The following is a 9,164-nucleotide window of genomic DNA, read 5'->3' as shown; positions in this document are numbered from 1 at the left end:
GAGCCACCTGGTACCTTGAGGTATGTAGAAAAAACATTTAAAGCTGTGTGTCCAAATTATTGAATCTTTCCAAATTGATTCAGAGGGTTCCAATTTGATTCAGAGAGATTAAAGGGTCTCCTGATTCAATTCAGATTCGGAGATTCAGCCACTGAATTGGGCCGAATCTTTGCTGAATCAAATCAGGGACCAAAGCTTTGCACAGCCCTAGTTGATAATACCAATGGCTTTCTCTGTTCTTTATTTTTCACTCTTAGGGTTGGCAGCATCATGTGCCTGCTTGTATTTTGGGCAAGTACTCTGGATGATTGATTTTATTTTAGAATTGCACAATATTTAAGAGCAATCTAGGTAAAAATAAATTCTGATTGACATCATTTATAATTCTCCTCTCTCTGGAGACTTCTCTTTTTCTTTTTGTAAGAAGAAGAAAAAGATGTGTGGATACACCAAGTGAAGCTGAATCTTCCAGCCTGATGCATATCACCATCTGGTGTGTGCATGTGCGAGGACACTCTGCATTAAGCTGTCTGGATAAAATAGATTCCCTTCCAGGCTACGTGTTGCTGTGATCATTGCCTCTTTTAATAAGAAAGAAGGCATGAAGTTTATTACTGAGGGCTGATAAGGGATGTTATAGCAGTTGTTCATAGTGTCAGAGGATGACCCATCTTATTCTTATATTAGATGTAAATGATATCTGGACCATGAGTTTTGCCTGCCTAAAAGTGTTAGGGTCAGGTGGTACTTCTTAAATAATTAAACTGGTTGTAGGGATGTGAGGAGAGCAGTCCTTGTATGAGAACTGCTGCTCTGATACATACACAAATGTATTATTTCCACCCAGTGTCTAGTTCATTAAGTAAAAGGTTAAATGGGCTCCTATTCAGGAATACAAAGTAATCCAGAGAACAAGACTATTTACCCACCAGACAGCCATCACAGCTGCTGTAGAACCTGTCACAAATAGATTGCCAGGAAGTCAGATGCCTGTAGTGGAGGAAGGTGTGTTTAACAAATGGATACCTATGCTTTCTGACAAACAGTGATATGTCCAGAAAGGAGGAACAAGAGCTCTAATCAGTCAGTGTTAAGACCCCAATTGTGCTGTCACTTCACCATATACTTTTTTGAAGATGAGGGCACAGTCCCAGTAGAATGAGATCCTAAAGGTACTATTCTAAGTTTCATCCATTATGACAGTCCACTTACAAGAGTCCCACTGGGACCACAGCCATAAACATAGTTAGGCACTGCCTAAACCAGGGGTGGGCATTTATTTGGACCTAAGGCCACATAGGGAGTTCTGATGAGCCATCAAGGGCCAGGTCACCCCCTCCCTCCCAACAACCCACCAAAGCTCCCTATGGGGCTTTGGGTCAGTGGGGAGCAGTGTTCGGGAGCATGACAGGCATGATCTACTCCCCGCATGCCCTGACCAGGAGTGGGAGGGGGGAAGGGAGAGTGACAGGGGGTGTATGGAAGTGTGTGGAGGGGGCATGTGAGTGTGTGTGTTGGGGGGAACCTGCCTGGGAGCCAGCTGGGGGTGAGAAGAGGGAGGGGTAAGTGGGGGGCACGTGGGTGCAGCACTCTACATGGGGCCAAGTGCAACCTGGGGCAGCCAGTGCTGTGCTCCCACCCAAGCCTCCCGGCCCCAGCCCAGCCTCTGGCCAGTGTGCAGCTTCTGGCAGGGCTGTTCCCAGTGCAGCTGCAGCCAGCCAGGCTTGCCTTGTCACCAGGAAGCAAGAAGAGCAGAGCAGCTCCTGGCCAGCTGCAGCCACACCAAAAGCTATGTGCTGGCCAGGGCCAGTGGGGATGTTCTGTTTCCCTTGCCTTCAGCTGTGGCTGCTGCTGCTGCTCTTGCATCTACTATGCAGCTCTGGGTGGGTGGGCAGGAGGCTTCAGCTGAGCAGCTCCTGACCAGTGCGTGGAGCTCTGGCTCTAGCTCCCAGCTACCTTTCACTAACTCCACCCACCTGGTGCGATGAGCTGCCACTTGTGGACGGGTGGAGCAGGTGGAAGGTGGCCAGGAGCTGGAGCAAGATCTCCATGTACTGGGCAGGAACTGCCTAGCTGAGCTTCCCCCACACCCACCTGCCTGCCCACCCAGAGCGGCGCAGTGTGGCAGGGGCAGAAGCAGCAGGCACAGCTAGAGGCAAGGGGAACCGAACAGACCTGCTGGCCCCAACCCCAGCCCTGGCCAGTGCACAGCTTCCAGTGGGGCTCTTCCCAGTGCAGCTGCAGCCAGCCAGGTGCTGCTGTGCTCCCCTCGCCTCCAGTGCCTACACCTCCTCCTGCTTCTGCCCCTTGCTGTGCTATTCTGGGTGTAGGCAGGGAAGCTTCAGCCTGGCTGCTCCTGCTGGGGGTGAAGGGAACAGAAGAACATTCAGCCAGCTGGAGCTGCACTTCAACAGCCCTGCCAAAAGCTGCATGCTGGCTGGGGCCAGGGCTGGTAGGAGTGTGGTATGGGCTGCCCTGGTGGGAGTGGGTGGGTCTCAGCCCTGTGTGGAGCACTGTGGGGGGCAGCTGCAAGCCAGATCCAGCAGTTAGTGTGTCAGATCTGGCCTGTGGGATGTATTTTGCCCACCCCTGACTTAACCTTTTCCAGGATTGGAGCCATAAGCCTCAAACCTTAGAAGACTTACACATGTGATTAACTATAGACATGTGCTTAAGCCTTTGAAAGACGGGGACCTTAAGAAGGCATGATTTTTGATGTATGATGCTGGCCCTGATCCAAAGTCCACTGCGTCAATGCAATTAACTTCAATAAGCTGTGGATCAATCCACTAGTGGTTGAACAATTTTAATAATTACAGAGATGACAGGAAATGGAAAGAAGGAAAAATGGTTTAAACCCTTAAGTTACTCAAAGCCAATTTTACACGATTACTGCAGTTAAATAAGCATGACAATACTATAGTTTTGATACATACTTTGAGATGGAAACTTATTTTTCCTTCTACCACAAATGCTACATGATGACACAGTACTTAACAGTTGGACTTAAAACTTGCTTATTTTTTGCGTAAATGAGACAATTTAAAAAGAAATCATATTGTGAATGTGAATATCCTTTAAGCATAATAGGCATAGTGTCCTGAGTCAGATATATATATATATATATAAAAGGGTCCTTTACAATTCACTAAAGCAGGAATTTGGATCTTATACTATTTTGGAAGGCAGATCATAGTTGTAACGGGAAGAATTGCTATGTTCATTTTAGGTTTCCTGCCTCACTAGAAATTTTGAACCATAAGAAATATATTGTTAGTCCTTTATGCATCCCATACCACTGTAGGCTTCCAACATTTCACCTTTATAAATATGGGCAAAATTTTAGAAAATGCAGGAATTCAGTTGCAGGAGATAATTTTACACAAATGCCCTCTTGCAGGCTGCAATGTATGCTGAACCACCTCCTAAGGTACTAGGACGGTTAATAAAGATCTCGGGAATGCACAGGTCATCACATAAAACTGTCAGTCAGGTACTGGAAGGACTATGGAGGTGCTGTTCTAAGTGCATATATTCATCCCTAGAGCTCACTTGAGACCACTTACAAAAGACATGTGAGATTTATACTGCACTATGACTCCATTATACAGTGGAATAACCAATCAGAGGTCAGTTTACTGTTATTAAATGCTGTTAGCTTCTTTCTGTGAAACCTGACTTCATAACTGTTAAGGGGGAGAAATCTATTGTTTGTTACAGCAATAAAACCTTGCCTTGATTCAAAAGTCTCCCCTCTTGTTGGCATGTAGGGGAGGCATACAAGGAGCTTTGAAAAATTACCTAGTAGGTTTTAAAAACAAAACTGTCTTGGTGATCAAAAGCTTCCAAGGCTGATCAAACTGTTTCAAGTGAAGACCCTTCTTTGACAGTGCGACTCTGAAGCAAACATGTTCTGCCCCCATATGCTTCTTCCCCACCCCCCCCACATACTTTCACTCAGCTCCCTTGTTTGTCCTGTGTGCCAGCTATACCCAAGCTTGGAAAAATGTTTGCTGAGATAACATGCTAGAAACAGATTTGTTTAGGCGTCTATGTTCTCATATGTTTGGGGCTTGTTTATATTGGCCAGAGTGAGATTGGTAAGGATTTTAAAAGTGCCAGACAAAATTTTGGTTTCTGATACCCTAGTACAAATATGCAAAGTCCTTTGATTTCTCAAAAAGTCAGCCAGATTTCTGAGGGACTGTAGATCTTTGATCTATAATCCATTCTGTTAGGATGGGATAAATCAACTCTCTCACCAAGCTAGTAACATAGGTGAACTCATAACATTTGCAAAAGTATAGTAATTCAGGAATACTATCTAGCAATGTTAGCCCTGTAAGCCCTAATGTTTCTTCCAATGCTTGACTTCTCCGCCTGTCCCTCATCCTTAGGAACAGCATCAAATAACACACAAACTTTGCATGTGACCTGAAGGTCAACAAATTCAAGCTTTGGTGAACTGAAGAGAATGCACATTCCACCGGTGAGGATATGTCTCTGAAAATGATCTATATCCGGCTTCCTCGCTGTTAAATCACAGGAAAGTTAAACTTCAACCCCACCAACATATCATGGGAGGAAAGGTAGTTGCTTAAGTATCAGGACCCAACTTTTGATGGTTATGTGCTATTATGTATTGAGTTTAGTATTAAGTTGAGCATACGTGGGCCTTTTTGAATACCCCATAGAGCCACTATTAGGGCTAAAACAACCCGATATGGTCTTCTCATAGTACTTCAGCCCCTGGACAGTGAATATACAGTACTATGACAAACTCTATCTCCAGAAAAAGAGTATCTCAATTAATAAGAGTCAGGCCCAGACATCAGGATATCAATGCATGTTAGAATCCAAGTATTTCCAAGAGAAAGTGAGGATTTGTGATGGGAAGAAAGAACTAATAGGGAAGACATGAATATCTGTGTGACTTGGTTGTCTCTGAACTGAACTGGTTATTTAATACTTCCTTTACTTCTAACTCTTACACCCAAAGCATGTACTGTAATATATACCTGGGGCCTGGCTATGTAAGCTGTACATGTACCCTCAGTTTGATTTATATTGTGAACAGAACAGAATTTAAAAGGTAAAAGCTGTGGAACATAATTCTGAATGGTCTCTCCTTTAGAAAGATATCTAGCCTGTCTCACTACAGCAGAAATCTGCATACTTCCAATCATTACACAGTAGACTTTCCTAGTCTATTTAGGAAGGGATAGCCTAGTGAATCAAGAGATTAGATTCATTTCTCAGCTCTGCTGCAAATGTCTTTGGTCACTTGGGGCACTGAGTTGGAGGCCCCTATGTCTAAGCTATTAAGGTCAACAATAGTCCCCAGCAGGGAGAACTGAACCAGTGTGTCTCCTGTTCTGAACTAGTTGGGGAAGAGTTCTGGCTATGTGTGCCAGTATTTGGCTTGGAAATCCATCACAATTTCCTTGCGAGTTGTACGTAGAGTTGTAAGTATTGCATCTAAAATGTGTCTGGTCTCAGCTAAACAGTGTAAATATTCCTTGGGAACAAACAGCATCTTCTTTAAGTGCCATCTTCTTTGTTTTATGAAGTGTTTGGCATTTTCTTTTAAATTAGTAGCTCTTTTAATTTATGAAACCCTGATCCACTCTTTTTTTTTTATGTGCATCTCCTTTCACGTCAGGTTACAAACCGATTATGTTATCAAGTGTGCAGGAATTTAACCTGTGTTTTGCAGTTAATTAATGCATATAAATCCTTGCAATGGCAGGGCTGAGTAACAAATCTTAACCCTGTTCTGAGAAAATACATTGTAAATTAGCATCAGATTTAAGCTAAATCTATCCCTTCCACTGAGATTATGGATGGGCCTGTTTCTGTTGAAACAACCTAAGGCCTTGATTAACAGACCTGTGCACACATACAGAGCCTTATTAGCATTTGCTTAAATGGGTTTCTGTGCTACTGTACCTACTTTTAGGGCTGGGGACTAAAGTAGCTTTATGAGTTGAAATCCTTATGCAACTAATAATTACATGTGGTATGTTAATACTTATCACTCTTGTACCTTGTTTCACCTTCAAAATACTTCAACAGTTTTATGGGTCAGTTTATGAACTCTTGGCAGGAAAGCATTTATGAATAGTCCCAGTGGCTATTCTTTCAAGTTACTGTCCAGTATTCCTTAACAGGATCCTAATCCTGCTTTCTCTAAAATTAACAAGATTCTTGCTACTGATTTTAATAGAGCCAGGATTGCAGTCTCATCAGTAATAGTACAATTTTACATCACAGGAGTGCCCAAATGTGCCAGAGGGTACATGCAGATACATATGGAAAACCTGAGGGGGGCTTTACAAAAAAATGCCTCTCCTTTCAGAAGACTGTCTTCTTCCAAATCACCTTTATGGGAAGAAACTCTGCAACATCCTTTATCAGGTGTTGTGCTTACTGGCATGAGTCATTCTATATTGACTTCGGTGCTACAACTCAAGGTAGCAAGCATGATACTCATCTATAAGCCGTGGCTAAGCACAGACCTTTAAAAAGCCCGAGCCTGAATTGATTCAATCTTTGCAATTGAGTTTAACCTGCATAGACTGAACTGACAAGCAAGTGAATAGACACTCACTTTTGATTCCAGAAATGCAGCAATATGTCTGCAGTGGCTCAGGCTAGAAGCTGAGGAGCACTAGAATAAGCCCTGCCTTTCCTACTGGCTGGAGGGAAGATGAGTTGAGGGGGGTGTGGCCACACCCCAGCCTCATGAATATGACTGGGGAGGGACTCAAACCCCCACCCTGGTCTGCAGAGACCACAGTCAAGGTCTGCCCAGCTTTTCCCCCTGTTCGTGGCTCAGCACAGTCACTCTCCAGGTAGCAGAAGGAGCTGCTGGGCAGGAGTTGCTCCCTCAGCTGCATGTTCAGCTCAGCTTGGCTCTGCCCCAGGCTAGCGAGGACATATTTGAGCTTCCCGCCCCCACTCGCAGCCTGAGTCCCTCTGCTTGGTGGGGCTCATGTCCAGGATAGAGCCATTGCTATTGCAATCCCTCTGTGCATATCCCCACCTGGGCTTGGGGCCATTTTGCTCTCCCCCGATCTGGCCTTTGCTTCTGGGCTGCCCAAACGAAACCCTAGCCCCAGCAGCTGGAAAGGCTGTGGGATTTCCCCCTGGCTGGAAGCAGGGTTGAGCTGAGCCATGAGCAGGGGAAAACGCTGGGCAGATCCTAGCTGGGGTCTCTACAGGTGGGAGAGGGGAGGCAGGAGGTTTAATCCCTCTCTGCCTGAGCCTGCTGTCCCATGCCTCTGCCCCCTCCACTCCAGTGGGGAAAAGCCTGGCAGGAGCTGTAAAGCATGCTAGGGGACTGTGATTTAACTTGAGCCAGGCAGGGGTCTGAGACAGAAGTTTCATAAACTGGTTTGACTTAAATCAGTTAAGTCTAATACTACATCCAACCAGGTTTTTCTTAAACTAGTTTTGGCCATTTTGAAACTGGTTTACATGAACTGAATTTATGTTCTATTACAGGTTTCAATCAATTTCTGATCGCTTAAACCGGTTTTTATGTGTAGCTTCTGTTCCTAGCCCATACGTTCAGGGCAAAGTATTGGTGGGGCCTTCTATCATTAAAGCAGGTAGCATGGATTATTTTTCCTCTTCAAATGAGACTGTTATAGGCAAGACTCAGATCCTCGGCTAGTTTAAACTGACCAAGCTTCTTTCACCTCGGAGCAATTGTACTGCTAAGGATCTGACCCAGGAATTTTGAGCATTATGAAACCTTGATTTTTATCAGGTCATATGATGTGGTCTCCCACAACGTTCTTGTAAGCAAGCTAAGGACATATGGATTCGATGATTAGCCTGTCAAGTGGATAGAAAACTGGCTGGATCATTGGGCTGAAAGGGTAGAAATCAATGGCTCGATGTCTAGCACTTGTTGGCAGCCAGTAACAAGTGGAGTGCCCCAGGGGTCAGTCCTGTGGCTGGCTTTGTTCAATATCTTCTTCAACCTGGAAGATGGGATGGAGTAGTAGATATGCTGGTGAGTAGAGCTAGGATTCAGAGAGACCGTGACAAATTGGAGGACTGAACTAAAATAAATCTCATGAGGTTCAACAAGGATGAGTGCAAAGTCCTGCACTTAGGACAGAAAAATCCCGTGCACCAGTATGGGCGGGGGGTTGACTGGCTGGGCAGCAGCTCTGCAGAAAAGGCCCTGGGGGTGACAGTGGACAATATGCTGAATAAGAGCAAACAGTGTGTCCTTGTTGCAAAGAAGGCTAACAGCATACCAGGCTGCATTGGTAGAAGTGCTGTCAGCAGATTGAGGGTAGTGATTATTCCCCTATAAGCACTGGTGAGGCCACATCTGGAGTACTGTGTTCAGTTTTGGGGTTCCCACTACAAAAAGGATGAAGACAAATTGGAGAGAGTCCAGTGGAGGGCAATGAAAATGGTTAGGGGGCTGGGGCACATGATTTGTGAGGACATACTGAGGGAACTGGCTTTAGTCTGGAGAACACAGAAGGGGGGATTTAATAGCAGCCTTCAACTACCTTAAGGTTGGTTACAATGAGGATGCAGCTGGACTGTTCTCAGTAGTGGCCAATGACAGAACAAGGAGCAATGGTCTCAAGTTGCAGCAAGGGAAGTTTAAGTTTGATATTAGGAAAAACTTTCTCGTGAGGAGTGTAGTAAAGCACAGGAACAAGTTACCCAGAGAAGTGGTGGAATCTTCATTCTTGGAGGTTTTCAAAACCTGGCTAGACAAAGCCTTGGCTGGGATGCTCTAGTTGGAGATGGCCCTGCTTTGAGCAGGGGGTTGGACTAGATATGACCTCCTGAGGTCCCTCTCAACCCTCATTTTCTGTGATTCTATGATTCTGAGAGGAGCGGGGATGTAAGCTGACAATTTCACCCCGAGAGCTTGAGGAATTTGGAAAACAAAATACTACCTCAGTTTGGCTTTTCTATTCCAGTTTTCTCTGGCTCAAGCTGCATTTTTTTCAGAGGCAATGGAAATGGGTATTTCCTGAGACCCAAGTTCTTTCATGTTGAAGAGCAATCAGATAATAGAGCAGAGGCAGTAGACCCTCTTCTTGTAGGGTGCCCTGCCAGTGTCTGAAATTCTGGCCTGCAAAGGTCAACATCTGAGAAATAGGAGCCAAGGTGCAGGCTTCAAG

Source organism: Crocodylus porosus, unplaced genomic scaffold, assembly GCF_001723895.1.
Source record: "Crocodylus porosus isolate Cpor-Errol unplaced genomic scaffold, CroPor_comp1, whole genome shotgun sequence".
NCBI lineage: Eukaryota > Metazoa > Chordata > Crocodylia > Crocodylidae > Crocodylus > Crocodylus porosus.
This window is presented reverse-complemented; position numbering follows the sequence as displayed.